The sequence below is a fragment of the Macrobrachium rosenbergii genome, chromosome 26, assembly GCF_040412425.1.
Source record: "Macrobrachium rosenbergii isolate ZJJX-2024 chromosome 26, ASM4041242v1, whole genome shotgun sequence".
Classification (NCBI taxonomy): Eukaryota; Metazoa; Arthropoda; class Malacostraca; order Decapoda; family Palaemonidae; genus Macrobrachium; species Macrobrachium rosenbergii.
This window is the reverse complement of record NC_089766.1, coordinates 43786104-43801790: the sequence shown is the minus strand read 5'-3', so window position 1 is coordinate 43801790 and position 15687 is coordinate 43786104.

Below are 15687 nucleotides of genomic sequence, written 5' to 3'. Positions count from 1 at the left end.
AGAGAGTGTATGTATGTATGTATGTGTTTATACATTACCGTAATGATTGTTCTTAAGTTGTTTTAATTTCGAAAATGTATATTATCAAACATCGACCTCTCGTGAATTCTGTTATCATTTTCTGATTGTTTCAGCAGGGACCAGGAAGAGGGCATTTTGTATGGCGTGTTTTGCATCAGCATTTGTTCCCTAGTCTTATTTTCACTAAGTCAGTAATTGATCATAAAATATTAATTTTCAAAATCGAACCTCCATCTCTCTTTCTCTTTGCACGACACTGCATTAGCCTTAAGGATCTACTGTAGAGGTACTGAAGGCTTTCTTTTAACCCTCCCCCTCCCGGATTTCCTTCGTTCCTTTCCTCCATAATGTTTATTGGCGTCCCAGCGGATTCAAATAATACACATGTTTGTGCTATACACACACACACACACACACACACACACACACACACACACACACATATATATAGTATATATATATATATATATATATATATATATATATATATATATATATATATATGCATATATAGTACATCTGAATTTTTAAATCACATACACCGTGACTTTTTTTATATTCACGAATTGTTAAGCTACAAATTTCGTTTAAATACCAAGTATTATAATTCCCATCCTGTATATTTCCGATGTAGAGTGAGTTGGATAAAGGGATTGTTGAGCCAGATAAGTTTTCAGGAAGCGAAGCTTAACTGTTGAATTAAGAGAAACGAAAAACTTTTCCAGGAAGTGAAGCAACTGCTGAATTAAAAAGCTGAGGCTGTTGGGAAAGAAGTTTATGCGTAGAAGAAATGTTTTGGAAAAATCGCAAAGCGAAAAATAAGAAGAAACGAGCAGGTGATGAAGGGCTTAGGAGAAAACATTAATTCGATTGTTTTAGATGGTATGGTCAAGTGGAAGATTTTGAGGAGTTGTTATATTGGTACGTCAGCTGGAAGTATTTGAAGAAAAGAAAAGAAAAGAAAGGAAAAGGGGAAATTACTGGATAAATGGGGTGTAAGAGGTTTTAGAAAGGAGGGGTCTCAATATAAGTGCTCATGTAAGATGGAAGTGAATGGCTGTGCGTGTGTGAAGGGGTTTGACGTCCTACTGATTGGGAAATTTTGTAGCATATGAAGTGAGTAGAGATGGAATTTTTCTTCATAGGCGGCTCATCCATGATTCAGTGGTTAAATTATGATCGTGGAAGTAACCATTTTCTTGTTTTATCTCTGGAGGTTCTTTTGGTGGGGGAAACGGCTTAATGCTGAAAAAATGAGGCCCATATATGTATACGCCCTTCTTAAAGAAGGGGTCTGAAAAATACTTCTACAGCACTCCAGTATAAAGGACAGTGTCAATACCTGCGAACAATGCAAGCCAGTGAAGCAATGACGTTCATATGACAAAATGAAAAAGGGCGAGTTGTCGTCTGTCAATAGATATTGACCCTATATTCCTCTCTGGTAGATATGGTGGAACATTTGGCCTTCACCAAACCATTTTAGAGCAGAAACGGATTTGCGTGAAAAGGAGAAACGTCAGTGGTTATCTGTTTGTAGTTACAAATTACTGCCTCCCGGAATATTCAATTTGCCTCTGTACATGGCAGGAATTTCGAGAGAATTTATCTGGCTTCCGTCAGGAGATGGATACTTGGAGGTAAATTCGTCTCTTCACAAAAAAAGTGTAACGTTTAACGAGATCATGATATAAAGATAACTGTAATCTACATACAGACTGCTTGTCGTTTGACCCAGTGTTCTCTTAACAGTTTGCATCGGTAGCTACTGTTTAATATCAGTGGTGGAGATTAGATTTGCCGAGCGAACACCTGGAACAAAAACAAATTATGAAGGGAACAACAATCCGTATCATGAGCAATGTGATTAGGTCGTTTTGAATAGGAGAGAACTCAAAGCAATATGAAATAACATCTATTGCCATTTTACTCAACTATGTCGTGCATTTGTTTTACTGTATTAGTTTTTATCCTGGGTAAAATATTTAAACCTTTAAATAATGAGTGAATTGCTTATAACATATTGATGTATAAACAAAAAGATAAAATATTCGTATTAAAACGAAGACTAAGCGTATAATAGAGACAAAAGGAAATTGTTTTGTTCATGTTTTTTCATAATTAGTATGATATGGTATGAAATGAAAATGTGGCGAAATCTCAGACAAAGCCAGTGGTATCGCAGAGGCTTCCTCCATTGCCTGGTCCCGATGTCAAATCCCGCTCAGGTTAGGTAGAGTTAGAATCCCCTGAAAGGACCACAGAGGTCAGGTCGCCTTGGCTGAAAGGTGCAGCGCTTGACGGCGATTGCTGCTGGGATCCGGTTCGCTCCCAGACTTCCTACCTACCAGTCCACTCCTCGTAGAGGCAGTGCCGTCAGTGCACCCTCATGTGGTGCACTGTAGGCGTGAGTGGAGTTCTTTGCAGCATCTCTTCGGGTGCCTACCTGCCTCTTTCATTCCTTTTACTGTACCTCTGTTCTGTTCACTTTTTCTTCCATCTGGCGTCCCTCCCAACAATTATTTCATGGTCACAGCACTTTGAGGTTTTACCTCTTGGCCCACACCTTTCAAACTTTGGTTCTGTCAATTTCCTTTTAGCGCTGAATGACCTCATAGGTCCCAGCGCTTAGCCGTTGGCCTAAATTCTATATTTCTGTTCAATTATTTTCTCATTAGTCTCCCTTCTCAGGCTTTCGCCGAATACGCTTCCATTGACATTCTTGTTTTTTTATAAATAGTTGGTCTTCCTGTTGTGCCTCGTTCATTATACCGCTGACTGTGAGACGTTCCATCACGAAAAGAGATATTCACCGACAACGTCCGCTGTGCAGGTTGAATCTCAAGAAGGTCTTTTGATAACCTGTGAGGAGGAGAACCAATGAAGACAGTTACTCGGCCGGGGAATATTTGCCCAGTGTGTTTTACAAGTCGTGCATACAGTATAGTCGATCAAGTTGGTAAATTCATAAAAAAACTTAATCAAATTTCTATCCTCAAAGGCTTTTACACCTTTCCTACATAATCACTTTTATTTAAGATGACCAATGTGAGACTTGTCAGGTTTGTTAATTTAATTTACGACTATCGTCAATTTAGCGACGAATTAGCAAATCGATTCAAGGCATTCAAATACCTTTGCGCTCGAGCGCTTTGAATACCAGCACATTATCGGTTTCTAATGAGATTCAGGGACGTCAGGGCAGCCTTGTCTCATTCGCATTATGAACAATGTCCTGGCTCTCTCTCTCTCTCTCTCTCTCTCTCCTCTCTCTCTGCCTCTCTCTCTCTCTCTCTCTCTCTCTCAAACAGATCACGCTATTTAAACTCTAATCGCCATAGAAATTGCGGTGTTATATCACAAGCAAAATATCTAGACTGACTTCTAATAAGACCTGAAATGGAAGCCCTCACTTCCCCGTCCCAGATTTCAAGGCCAACACCAAATCCTGTTCTGAGCTTCTTCGCCAAATTTCCGTCTGTGCACCTCATGCGGTGCACTGTGCCAGAGCGTGTTAGGTTCTTCCAGCGCCCTTCGATCCCCTAACAGGCCCCCTTTCATTGTCCTTTACTGTGCCTCCATTCATATTCTTTCTTCCATCTACGCTACCCTCCTCTAACTATGTTTTGTTATTGTAACTTTGCAAGATTTTCCTCCCTGTTACACCTTTTAAACCTCTTACTCTCAGTTTCCCTTTCAGCGCTGAATGACCTCATGGGTCCCAGCGCTTGACCTTCGGCCTAAATTTAATATTCTATCTATCTGTTATTGTCCTTTGTTTTTTTCATTTATTTATTATTAGGGTTGTAGTCGTCTGAGATCTATGGTTAATGAATTGACAAGTGATTAAGAAAATATGATTCTTGTCATAAAGAAAATATGATTCTTGTCATAAAGAAAATATGATTCTTGTCATAAAGAAAATATGATTCTTGTCATAATTATGTGAGAGTGATCATCCACAATTTGTGACCTTGAGACCCTTAAACCATAACTTCGCTTTCTGGCTACAAACAGTTTCAGGTTTTGGTTAAATTTCCTTTTGGTTTCTTTATTCTGGGTGTCGTTTCAGCCCAGTCGGTTAACAGACAAAATCTCATAATGTCAACACACTTGATTTGTCGATATTTATGGGATGAAAAGCTTATGAAGTGTAATTATTCTTATATTCACCTTTTGCTCCGTAACATTTATATCGTATACAGATGTTAAGGACCGTGGCTCGCATAGACGAAAAACAATTTAAAAAGTAAAATTGTCTTGAAGGTCGTCATAAGGTCGTATCTCAATGGCATTTAGTAAGTTTCAGTGCATTCTCTGCATCGTCCTTTGTAAGGGGGGCTTTCAGACTGTGCACAGCGGCTTCTTGATAGTGAATACGAGAACTGTCACCATATTTCTTGTCCCGGTAAAGGTCAAGGTTCGATAACTAGTCAGGAATTGGATATATATAAAATATAAATTATTACAGGTGTAAGTTATTCCATATTAAATTAAATTCAATATTATTTAGTTTATGTAATATATGTATGTATATATATATATATATATATATATATATATATATATATATATATATATATATATATATATATATATACGTGTGTAAGTATATATATGCTTTCCACTGATGATAATTCTTTTGCACCAGGAGAGTTCACTACCAGCGAAGTTCTTGAAGAGCCACTGACTAAACACTTCCCGGGGAAATTGATTCCTGCAAATGAAATCAGTATCTTGTGATTCATTGAACGAAACAAGAGAACTGTAACAATGGAATCCTGGACATATTCATTTAACACCCAAATTATCGTGATTGCTGAGTCAGCTGTGTTCGACTTCTACAGTCTGTTTCATCTTTCTCATAGTTTTTTTTTCTTTTTCTTACTGCATTAAGTGAGTAGGTCTCCCAGGGTTGTCATTCCCCGTGAGCGGGGAGGTGAAAGTCGTGAACTGGGATTCTGTTCTTGGGGAAGTATAAAAGAGGGAGGAATTTTGGCCCCTAGCTGCAACAACCCCTTTCATTCCTTTTACTGTACCTCCATTCACAATCTCTTTCTTCCATCTTACTTTCCACCCTCTCCTAACAATTGTTTCATAGTGCAACTGCGAAGTTTTCCCCCTGTTATATACGCCTTTCAAACCTTTTTGCTGTTAATTTCCGTTTCAGCGCTGAATGACCTCATAGGTCCCAGAGCTTGGCCTTTGGCCTAAACCCTATATTCTGTTCTATTCTACGACTGTTCACCTCACCATTCACATATAGTGACAAATAATGACAAGCATCGGAGAGTCACTGGGTGAATGCTGTTATATGGAAGAGACAGTTGTCAGAAAGACAGAAAAATTCCTGAGTTGAAGCAGCTGCCTCAGCCAACGCCTTTGACAACACTTGCTTGAAAGACGTCTCCTGCCGACTTACATTTTAGTGATCGAAATATGCTGGTCTTGCCTAAGTATCTCCTTTCTTTTTTTCCCCACTGTTCACATTCTCTTTCCTCTGGTGTTGGGTTCTGCGATATATTTCTGGTTTGTCTCTCCTTTATTTTCTTCACTGGACTTCTTAGTCCAGAGGTTCCCAAACTTTTTGTTCCTCGGTACCCCTTGGGCTTTTTTATAGGTTCCCATGTGCCCCTAACACTAAAAAATTAAGCTTAATATTAAAAAAGAATGTCCTGTACCTGTCATTTCTGGATTGGTACAGGTAGTCCTACAGATCTACACTGCAGATACAGCCGTGTGAAGTTTATAATAGTAAAAAACAAATGGTATTACCTTACTTCCAATAAATTTAAATAAAAGTTGTGCTAATCAATACAAGGAAATTGAGAAAAGTGCAATCTGAGTGCAGATTATAACACCATTGTACAGTAGTATTTATCTTCTTCAGACCAAATGTACCCCCTGAAACGTGCAAATGTACCCCTGGGGGTACATGTACCACAGTTTGGGAACCCCTGTCTTAGTCAATGCCGTCCACCCCTTTTGAATAACTCCATGAAATAAAAACCTGTTATACGAAATCCGTCAACGCAATTCAATCCCCAGGATGGAAACCCCATTGCGTCCTTTCCTCAGATTCCCTATCCTCCAGGTTTCTCTCATTCTCAGCTTTCAGAAGCGAAGCATCTCAGTAATAAAAGCACATTTCTTACAAAGCGGAATTCAATTACTTAAGACTCAGGTTATGGGAAAGCGAAGTCAGCAAAAGCCTTCATTTCCATTCATCTGGAAAGTCCAGGATGGTTGGGTGGTTTAGATTAAGCCGGCTTTGTATATATATATATATATATATATATATATATATATATATATATATATATATATATATATATATATATATATACACACACACACATATGTATATGAAATTTTTTATCACACCGTGATTTATATACAATCATGAAGCTACAAAATTACATAATAACAGCTGCGTGTTCCAAACGTACCAATGAACTATCATGGCGGAGGTGGGTTAATGCCAGGGCTAAGTACAACTTTCCCGCTCACGACGGGTAAAATAAGTACAGCAGACTCGGCACTGACTTATATCTCTCTGATAGCTCAGTGGTAACGTGGACTGTAGTTGCTGGGTAAGTTCTGTGTCGAGGGATCGTGACCCGGCAGTACCAATCCATTTATCAATAATTATAAATTCTCCTTCGGTGATAATTCTCCATCGGGGATATTCCCGAGGTAGCGTGAATTTGATATTAAGCGACATTTGTAGCTTCATGATTATACATGTGTGTGTGTGTATATATATATATATATATATATATATATATATATATATATATATATATATATATATATATATATATATATATATATATATATATATATATATATATTATGTATATATACTGTATCTACACACAATTTAGGCCAAAGGCCAAGCTTTGGGGCCTATGAGATCATTCAGCGCTGAAAGGAAAATTAAGAGTAAAAAGGTCTGACAGGTGTAACAGGAGGAAATCCTCAAAGCAGTTGCACTATGAAACATTGTTAGGAGAGGGAGGAAAGTAAGATGGAAGATAGAATATGAAAGGATGCACAGTAAAAGGAACAAAAGGGGTTGCAGCTAGGGGCTGAAGGGTCGCTGCAATGAATGTTAAATAATGCCTACAGTGCACTGCATGGGGTGCACCTGACGGCACTACCCGCCTACGGGGTGTCCTCCTCAAGAATCTTCGCAATTCTTCGCTGACCATCGGCTGCCTCCACCTTGTGGGGCGCAGAAAAATAATCCCTAATTAATGACTTTGGACAAAGAAAGTTTGTTTTATGTTTGTTTTCTCCCGAGCTAATGCTACATCGTTGACCTCTTCCTCAGAGGTAAAAGTTTAATTCCGAAAAATATAATTCCTCCATCAGTGGAAAGAAGAATGCAGGCACGAGCAGTCCAGGGCATTGTTTAGCGAGCTCAAGTTTTCTTGTTTCTCAACTGCTCCAGGATAAGCACAGGCGGTTTTCTAATAATTTTCGCTTCTGGTTTTATACGTTATAATGAAAGATTCAGGGGTTTCCGGAAAAATACATCTTGGTGCCTTTAATGAAATTAAGAATATTTAAAAGTTTTCTGTGATTCTCAAAAGGCCCATCCTCCTTATCTTCCTCCTTTGGGAGCATTTCTTATTATTAATCTCAATACTCTTTATTGCTTTGTTTTTTTAAATTACTGTTGAGATAAATGCTTAACAATGCATGTGTGCCATACCTTAATGTATCCCATTTCGTATAATCATAATCCATCACAACTTTCCTATCTTAATTTTGCTTATGAAATTATTAAAATCATGATAAGATTATCAATCAACAGGATTGTAACGCCCACTAATGGTTATGAGCATTCACTCAAAACCTTTTAATAAATAGTCATTTTGCTCGATCTCCATAATGAGTACAAAAATCGCTTCCGAGAGCCTCGTTCACGCTTTCCCACCAATATTTCTTGATAACATTTTCAAGAAAATCTGCTATAACCCTTTCCCTTCATTTCCTTTAAAGTTTAACCTCTGAATCAGTATATTCCTTGACGAAGTCTCTCTTCTTTTAACAGGCATATCATTTCGCCCAACCTAACCCCACTCAACCAACCCTGTCAGTCAGTTGTCTTTCTCTTTCTGGCTTCCTTTTGTTTTAAGAAATTTGTGTGACGAAATTGTCAACTACGACCATTTGTTCAAATTGTTTAGGCTTTCTCGTCAACTGACGATTATTGAGATCAAGAGTGTGTAATTAAAGAAAAATAAAAACAGAGTTACTTATTCCTTCTTCCATTTTTTCTTCACTAATAATGGTCGCCATTAATACTGAATATTCACCATAATATTAATTTATTCATAGAAAACAATAATAGAAGCTGAGATTTGATGAGTAACTCTTCTTTTGCATACTGATAAAAAGCCCTACAGATGACATTTTTATGCACGACAGCTTAAGGTGTAGCTTGCATTCCAGCTGTTTAAGTGTCTTAGAATCTCTTTGATAAAAGCATAAAAGCACCTGATAACAGCACCTGGGAAAAGTAGATATCTGGGAGTGGAACATCAACAAGGACTGATTAACCTCACTGGCTCACTGGGGTTTGTTCAAGTTCTCCCACCACTGCCAAGTAATTAGAGGACGTAATGTAAACAAAAAGTGAGGCTTTCAACTGGTTCGACCACAAAAGATTTCAAGTTATTTCATGAAATTTAGTTTATAATATACTATAATTTCTGCCATTAAAATTATACAATGACGTTCTGCACCCAGCTCATCAAAATGGATATTGCATACTCACTGGAAACGCTGGAGGAGAAGTCCAGTTCTGCACTGAGTGTCTACAGTGAATCAAGTCACAAATACTGACTCTTTTCCCTCTCTGTGTATTGGCAACTGTGTCGATATAATCAGACTTGCTGGTTACATCATAGCAGGTGTTTTCCCCTCAAGATCAGGCCAATAAATGTTCAGCATCTGTAACTCCCCAACGAACGCTTGAATAATTTGTGATGCCAATTATTATTAAGAATTCCCCAACAACATTCCAACATTTGATAATCAACTGGTACAAGGCCTGGACAGAAAAGTCACTACCCAGTAGTATCATTATTAACAGTATGTAAGCGTTCTTTTCCAACACTGGCCTCTGTATTTATGATGTTCAATCTTTCAAGCAATGACTGAAGCACTGACTTGGGGCTTGACACAGTAATATACAATATTTATGAAATGTTGTGGGCCATGGCTATTTTTGCCCTGCACTCTGTTTAACTACCTTGTTACCATGTATCAGTGACCGAACCAGCTTTCGCCAAAGGTTTAGCCATATAAAGGACTTCAGGTTTGTATTTCTAGGAAAAATGCAAATGATCTTAAATTTGTAATTTTTCCAATGTTATATTACCCTTAACACCTCGTTAAGAAGAATATAAAGTCTGCAAAGCCTTCTTGATGGTAAAAAATCATTTGATGATAACTCCTCTGGTAATGTTCACATCAGTTACAACCCCTTGTGTGTATTAATGGTATGGGGAATAATAACCATCATTTTATTGTCATCAATCTTAGAAGAACTAGGGCTCACAATTCTGCATAATTCCGGAAATTTTGATATACCATGACATACACAAGAGTTAATGAATCTGTATTCTCAACCTTGTCACATGCTCAGCCACATTAAGAGTTCCTAACTTTAAAAGAATGTCAATTTCTTTTCCATTGGTCAGGAAATATACTTTGTAAAGGGAGGCATCAAATGGCTGATGGCTACCATTAAATATTCAAGTGTAACTATAAGAATGAAATTATTATAATTTCATTCAGAGACCTATAGTTCTTCGTTGGAGGGTTGGATAGAGCTGTCGCATGGCACGCTGTTGACCCAGCGTTCGACTCTCCTACCGGCTAATGAAGAATTAGAGGAATTTATTTCTGGTGATAGAAATTCATTTCTAGTCATAATGTGGTTCGGATCCCACAATAAGCTGTAGGTCCCGTTGCTAGGTAACCAGTTGGTTCTTAGCCACGTAAAATAAATCTAATCCTTCGGGCCAGCCCTAGGGGAGCTGTTAATCAGCTCAGTGGTCTGGTTAAACTAAGATATACTTAACTTAACATTCAGAGACCTGATATCACCTGGTAAAACAATGCCAATTGTGGTCCATAGAATAAGCTCAGATATATTCATATAATTTACATATATATATATATATATATATATATATATATATATATAATGCATATATATAATGTATATATATGCATATATATGTATATATACATTATATATTTATTGTATATATATACATATCTATATATATAATATATACATATGCATATATATATATATATATATATATATATATATATATATATATATATATATATATATATATATATATATATATATATATATGTCTGAGCTTAACAGTCTATGGCCCACACTTGGCATTGTTTTGCTGTATATGATACCAGGTCTCTGAATGAACTTGTAATAATTATAATTATATATATATAATGTAACACACACACACACACACACACATATATATATATATATATATATATATATATATATATATATATATATATATATATATATATATATATGTTTGTGTGTGTGTATGTGTGAGGGAGAAAGAGTAGAGTCCAAAGACCCCAGACTGTTATAAGAATAACGAGGTCAGACTACACCAGAACCGGCTAAAGAATCCATATTTGAAAACGAAACAGCTCAGAGGAGAAAAAACGTCGAAATTTTGCTCAGCTATCCTTCAAGATAGAAAAGATGCACAGAGAGTACTTTCCTCCTCCTAAGTAAAAGAGATTACTCCCTCTTCCTGAATAATTGAGATTACTTTCTTCCTCTTGAGTAACAGAGGTTACTTTCCTCCCTCTGAGTAACAGAGGTTACTTTCCTCCCTCTGAGTAACAGATTACTTTCCTCCTCCTGAGTAAGTGATTACTCTCCTCCTCCTGATTAACCAATTACTTTTCCTCCAGAGTAACAGATTACTTTCCTCCTCCTGAGTAAGAGATTACTTTCCTCCTCCTGAATAGCACAGAGTACTTTCCTCCTCCTAAGTAACAGAGATTACCTTCCTTCTCTTGAGTAGCAGAGAATACTTTTCTCCTGAGCAACAGAGATTACTTCCTCCTGAGTAACAGAGATCAATTTCCTCCTGAGTAACAGATTACTTTCCTCCTCCTAAGTAACAGGGACTATTTTCCTCCTCCTGAGTAACAGGGATTACTTTCCTCCTCCTGAGAAAACAGAGGCTATTTACAACCTCGATTTGGGCAGACGCCATTATCATCCAGACGTTGCTTCATTGCAGATTCGTCTCCATTTTTCCTGTTGCCTTCCTTCTGGGATGGTGTTGTATAATGGGGTTGCGGAATGGGAACGCCATCACAATAAGTTTTACTGGGGTCGTTAAAGGGATGAGGCGGAGATGAATGACCTTCTTACGTCTGCAAACAATTTCTAGGTTTAATTTTTGCGTTGAGTGAGAGGAATTTAATAAAAGCTCTTTCCTTTAGCGAAACGGAAACGTTTTTGTATTATTTACCGAGTTGTTCTGAGAATATTATGATATGAATTAAATTGTTTTTAAGGCCAAGATTTCCGGTAAAACATTTAATCTTTTCGGATTTAGTTAATGTTTGTACGTTGACATTTGCATAGAATCCAGTTACATGTTTGTGTAGGATGGGGTTGTTATATGCATTATTCTTCACAAACAGCCGGTGGATTTTAGTCTAAAGTAGATTCTTTTGAAGTTCCTACACAGCCGTGAAGTGTAATGATTAAAAAAAAATATTTGTATGAGATGATCGTTGTTATTATTATTATTATTATTATTATTATTATTATTATTATTATTATTATTATTATTATTATTATTATAGTAACATAAAACAGAAAACAGATATTTAAGATTTGGCCTTTTTAATTGTGGCAATTTAAACGTTGCAGTTTTATTTTATTTATAGTGACATTTTGGAGATCCTTATTTAGTTTTCAAACAACAGAAAAATCGCCCGAAATTGCTGCATTTAGTCATAACAATGTCTTTTTCAAGTGTATTTGTCTTTGTATTGTCTTCATTGTGAAACATGAAAACATGGAATGGGGTCTTCATCCCCTTCAGAGCATCACTGCACATCTCTGATAAGTTTCCAGAATGTTTCTGTCCCTGAATTCATCCGAATCGAATATTTGCAAAGACTTTCCGGATTTTCGTATTCCGTTTGTTTTGTTTTTGAATTTATTTCATGCACCTTTATATCCGGAGTGGAATCTTCGTAAAAAATATTTTGGCATTGTGGAGAGAGAGAGAGAGAGAGAGAGAGAGAGAGAGAGAGAGAGAGAGAGAGAGAGAGAGAGAGAGAGAGAGAGGTTGGGGGGGGAGGAGATATGTGACAAAGGAAAAATTCAGTAAAAGCTATTAGAATAATGGAGAGAATAATCGACAAATATTTTTACATCTTTATAATAATAATAATAATAATAATAATAATAATAATAATAATAATAATAATAATAATAATAATAATAATAATTTGCCAGGAATGATCACAATGTAGTATAATGAAGAAAATGTAAAGGACAGACTTCCATTGGACTTCCCACACAAGATGGGATTCAGTGGCAGTCTGTTGCGACACCAGTTAACATCTATCAAACAATGAAGAAGCTAAAATCTTGAACCAGGATCTCTTATTCATTCGGAAACCTGTCCCATTCAATCACGACGAGAAGTTGTGTGGAAAATCGCTCACCTAGAAAACCTTATAAAGTTTGCAATACTCATTCAGTGCCAGCAATAAACCATTGCTTGTGCAGCCAATAACAGTGGACTCTTGACACTCCTCTCACACGGATATTGGAAACTGAACCGTTGCGAAGAAATAATTCTGAAGTTCAACATAACTAGTAATATCTCAGATGTTTTTTTATACTGAAATTTAATTTTATTTTGTAAATCGACGGGTTGATTTCAAATTTTGACAAAATTTTATTCGGATAAACAAAGAGATATATGTGAAATGTAAAACTAAAACTGATTAAGAAAGGCTAATACACAAAGAGGAGATGTCAAAGGGATGCAGGAGATGCGTTAAAACAGTGATCTGCTGATGTGGAAGCCCCTTTGATTGACTCATGAAAATTAGACTGGAAAGCAAAATACTGGGGCACCTTCAGCCACCCAGCATTTAAGACAGTGGTACAAACGGAATGAATCAGAAACTAAAGCCTCGGGCAACAAGACAAGACTTCTGGAGCCGTCCTACTTCAAACCCTAAATACTGGCCGGTTGTTTCTCTTAACAGTGGTGAGTGTTTTGGAAGGGCCGGGGTGTGACACGAGAGCGCCCTGTGACTGGGATTGAGCAGCTGACGAGCAGAGGGAAAGGGCTGGCGAGAGTAGTGGGAGCAGAGGCTAGAGTGAGCATGTGAGGATGTGGAAAAGTTAAGTATACCTTAGTTTAACCAGACCACTGAGCTGATTAACAGCTCTCCTAGAGAGGGCTGGCCCGAAGGATTAGATTTATTTTACGTGGCTAAGAACCAACTGGTTACCTAGCAACGGGACCTACAGCTTATTGTGGAATCCGAACGACATTATGACAAGAAATGAATTTGTATCACCAGAACTAAATTCCTCTAATTCTTCATTGGCCGGTCAGAGAGTCGAACGCTGGGCCAACAGCGTGCTAGCCGAGAGCTCTACCCACCCCTCCGATGAAGAACTGTGAGGATGTGGAGCAGCACATAGGAGGGACACCAGAAGAATTATGAAAGAGGAGAGATTCAGTCGGGCAAATAATGATGAAGTATGTCTTTTTGTAATGATATCAGCTGAGAATAACTAGTACTGTTTTCTTATAATAAATTCGGAAAAGCAACACAGGGATGCAGAGGAGCCTATAGGAGACCAATTATTTTGGCATATGTCAGTTGAGAATACAATAATGCACACTAACTCCCTGACACAGGTTCCCACTGATAAAAAAATGGAGATCAGTAACATTAACACAGGAGCATGGAGTTTCCCATCGGCAAAACTTGATTATAATCACATGGGAAAGGAAGGTCCAGTTATTACATATGAAATTAATTCTTTGTATGACATTTTAAAGAATAAGAATGAATGAGTAGATATTTGGATCAAGTCAACGTTACATTAATGGAATCCTTTAAAACGCGGAAACAGTTTCTATCTCATTTTCAGTTCGCTGGTTCTTATGAAATTTCAGTCACTCCAGTGAAAAGGAAGAGTATTGCCATGAGTAAAAATACAAAATTAAATTCGAACGTTGAGCCAGGAACTAACTAATTTTGATATCTATTACAGAAAAATTAATTGAGAGTAAACAACTCTCTTGCACTGTGAATACCATTGCAAGATTTGTACATTAAATTCCTCTTGCACCTACTTTACAGAATGTGTCTGAATGTCAGTTATAATAATCCGTTGCTTAAATCTTTATCAACGATATCGACGACCAATGTTGTGATGCCGGTTTAGTATAATTAATAAATCCCTCTGTCCTTATCTTGATGAACAGCTCATAAAGGATACGTATTTAGAATTCAGTTACAGGACTCGACGATATCTAGGACTTGAGAGAGAGAGAGAGAGAGAGAGAGAGAGAGAGAGAGAGAGAGAGAGAGAGAGAGAGAGATCATTGATCTGCCAGAAATATAAAGTTTGTTTGTAGATGAAAGGGACTGATTAATTCTCAAGAGGATAACTCAAAAGAAAATTTTCAGTTGCACGGAATCCCCTTCAGATTGATAAGTAGAATGACAATAATCCGCTTATTAATTCGTTTAATCTCCTCAAGCTTCTTTCCGTTTGATTAAAGCTAATTAACGCCAGTGATAGTTATTCACTACGTTCAGAGTGAAGTAACACCTCAGGGATTAAAATCTAACGTTAGTAACCAGTTACAGAAAAGTCGTGGTAATCAAAACTCTATTTTGTGAAATTGAGTCGAGTTCGGACAATCTCCTGAAGTTCGTCAAGGCTTGACAGGAAGGAAAAGCAATATGTATTCAGTGGGTAATGCGTTTTCAGTGGGGCAGAAGCAAACTACCCACTGTGCTGGCCAGCAATCTCTAGACTGCGAAACTTCCAAGACTTCCCTGAAGTCGTATTTGCAATACAATGTTCGTGAGCAATCCAATAACACCCAATAAAAGACGGTCCAACAGGTCCACGAAAGACCGTCCAACCAACATCGAGGGCCGTTCTTGTCTCGCAGTCGTGTCCAAAGCTTTTCCCCGCGGGATCAGGGTTACACCACCCGACCTCACCTGACGTAATGGGAGAAGCAAATATAAATAACGGTCCTTCAGCTATACAGTGACCATTAAAACAACTTATTTGCCTTCTCCAGTACAATTACTTAATAATATAAAGGTAAATTCATATTTCCGTAATAGTCAGGATGAAAAGATCAACTAGCTGCAATTCTGTTATCTCTCTCTCTCTCTCTCTCTCTCTCTCTCTCTCTCTCTCTCTCTCTCTCTCTCTCTCTCTATATATATATATATATATATATATATATATATATATATATATATATATATATATATATATATATATATATATATATATATATATATATATATATACTCATACATATACAGTATATTAGGGTTATG